Raw genomic sequence first — 3374 nt, 5'->3', positions numbered from 1 at the left:
CAAAGCCGAAATCGTCAAGTCGAAGAAAACCCCCATCTACTATCACAATCTGCTATCCTCTCGCAAATGGAAGTCCGGAGAGACTGTAGAGTATGTGCATGAGATGCTGGCATTCGGGAGAAAAGGTGGCTTCGATGAAGAAACCACAGTCACGTACATTACAAGTGGACTTCCTCAATGTGTGAACGTGCGGGGATTACGATAGGCAATGTATATACGGGGGAGAAGTTGCTTGCCAACGAAAAAGTGAGTCTTTTTCCGATGTTTGATTTCAGTACCACCAACATATTACACGACGTTGTACTAATGTGGTGTGCCATCTATGCAAAAAAGAAGGCCACACGAAGAAAGATTGTCCTAAGACTAGCTACTAACGGGAGTCAAAAAATCAAAATTCTAGGACGATGCAGATGTTTGTTGACACAGGAGAAAAGGTGTCGACCATACAGGAAAATATGGCGAAGAATGTGGGAGAAGTGAAACCTAGCCAGAAAGTCCTCCGAGGATTCGGAAAGAGAGAGATCAACGTTACGTCGAAAGTGTGCGCTGATATGCAGGTAGATGGTGTGACTTTACCTGTGGAGCTTCAGGTGGTGCCGACCTAAGCCAAAGATACGGCAGTGATTTTGGGCGAAGATATTATCGATCGTGACGGACTAGGAATGGTGAAACGCAAAGGGGACGTTAAGTTGAATGGGATTCTCGGGCGAGTGGTAATAGTGATGAAGCTGTGGTTCGAATGTACACGATCGGTGTAGAATCCGATGTAGACTCAATAACCGAAGGTCAGATAAACAGTGATGATCCGGCTGAATACAATGTGCATTTTTGTCACAGGTTTGCTGCAACGACAATGGAGTCCATTAGACTTATGGAACGGTTTCAGCCGAATCGCATTTGAATCGATGTAAAAAGTGTGTTGAAGCTGGGGGAAACTGCTTTGAATGATCAAATCGCATACCAAAATAACTCGTTCAATAGTTCTTTTTCACTACCATTCCCGTGAATTTATTGACACACTGTGTGTATAACAAATGCTGGTGGGGCAATCCATTCGTCCATCCATTCGAAATAATGCGTTTGTATAATTAATTATATAGTCGTGGAACGTAGAGACAATAGTGTATGATCCCAAATAGCCGCAAAAGCCGGAATTTACTATAATATCATAACACTAACGATTGACGACCATTCGGCCATATGAGATATCAATGAGATCAATGAGGTTTGTTTGTTTCGTGACTGATGACATTGTTTCGAAATATACAAACTGCATAACACACTTATGGTCATTGAAAAGCTCGATCATTTTATGTGAACGCGCGAAACTTGAATTCACACAAAGTACAATTAACGCCTTCTCATGCACACACGTTGATCACGGTCCACTGCCAGTTCTGTTTTCAGATTACGATTTAGTTCAAAAGGAAGTTTTGGCGAAATTTCCTACTCATCGGCATTGAAACAAAAATAGCTAGATAATTTAGCGGTTTAGCAAATAAAACCATCCGAGTGGAAAACATAAACAGTCTGAACTCTCATTGCTATGTGAGGAGATAAAATAGGGTCGGAACTGGAAGCGTTCAGTGGCAATTCGCTCACGGTTGGGTGGAGAATCGGATTACAATATTTAGGGTTAATGGAATCACTATCCATGATCTGAGGAATTAGTTGAAAAAGTGCAGTGTTTTCACATAGCCGGGAAAATGTTTATGTGATGGCAATATGGGGATACATACTAGTGTCAATATTCAGAACCACGTGGAACAGTTTCAAATAGAGCCTCTGAACTAGGGTAAATGATCTTGGTTTGCCCGATTTGGGGTGTTTTTACGCAACTAGTAAATGCAAATGGATTTTTCTTCATGAAAATCACACGATACGAGTTTGGGTTTGTTGAAAAGCCCCAGTTGCTAATACTACCATAAGGTGTTGAAATTATTCAAATTTTTATGTTTTTTAACGATTTTCCTTAAAGAGCATAATCATAATGATCATAGTTTGACCACCTCTGATCATGGTTTGTCCGGCTTTAGAAATCACCATTTTTGAATGAAAACATTCGAATTCTCAAGTAGATTTCGCATTTATCATTGCTTGAGTTTACTGTCATCATATTGATCTATTCATAATTTAGGCTTTCTTCAGAATATTATCTTTTCTTGGGCATTTTAAAAGTGTTACCCTCAACACACTCAACACAGAGAAACTTTATTTCTGCTATGCGCGAAGGACACAATAAACAAACTACAGCGGTTGCCATAGAAATCATGTGGAATTGGTCAACTCATGATCAGAATTGAGTTCATCAAAATGCGTTAATTTAATGGTTTAGCTATGTAAATCTGATACAAATGGTGTGCAAGCATGATGTTTACAATATTTGTTAGTGTCATAATCCAGAAAAGTTCTGAATACGTGCGAAATAATCATCTGGTGATCGATTAAAAGTTAGCTCGAATGAGGGGCGCATTGACACAAATAGAAGGTGTATTTTAAAATCCTTTAAAACATGTGATTCCGTAAAAATATACTATAAAACTACTGTAAATCATGAAAAAGACAATTTTATTTATATGTTTTGAAACATTCGAATACCTTTTTTGACACAGGAGTGCCCATGATCATATTTTCGACTGGACAAACCAAAATCATTTACCTTACTTTATCTTCATGCAGGAGATCTTTAGGCAGTTAGCTGTTCGGATGAACTTTCGAACTTTTCGTGTGATGCCACCGATCATTTTCTGCACAGTACTGCTGGTAACCGTATTTGCTATCTTGTTCCATCACTTTTCCATTTGAGCTGATTTTTGAATTGATAGACATCTCGGCTGTTTTGAGAGCTTGCCAAGTCGGGCCAGAACTTCACCGGACCTTTATTTGATCGAATGCATGACAAAATCATGTTCTGAAGACACTCCTCCTTGTAAACATTTCCATTCATTGTTGCCCCAGTAATGAAAACCTTTGTCTTCTCTCCACAACTACATATCCCTTACCGAATCATCAACTTGCGGGTATAGGGGAGGACGGGGTAAGACGGCCACCTTAAGCATAGAGTACAATTAAACACAACACATACAAAATTGAGACATTTCATTATGTCAGCATCGATCTTTAGGATCGCGAAAAACTCGCATGAAAATATGAAAAATATGAAATATATGAAAAAATATTAAAATTAAAAAAGGTATGAAAAAGGTGCTACTGAAATCATGACGGGCAGGGTTGCCATAATAAAATTTGCGTTTTTGGTCTCAAAAAATCTTTTTATCTGTGTTTTTTTCTCAGAAAATCTGTATCTAAATCTGTATTTTCATTGCAGTCGTTTGTCTGCTTTCAGCCACCACGGCAAAGAAGTATACTAATAT

This window comes from Toxorhynchites rutilus, chromosome 1, assembly GCF_029784135.1.
Source record: "Toxorhynchites rutilus septentrionalis strain SRP chromosome 1, ASM2978413v1, whole genome shotgun sequence".
Taxonomy (NCBI): Eukaryota; Metazoa; Arthropoda; class Insecta; order Diptera; family Culicidae; genus Toxorhynchites; species Toxorhynchites rutilus.
This window is presented reverse-complemented; position numbering follows the sequence as displayed.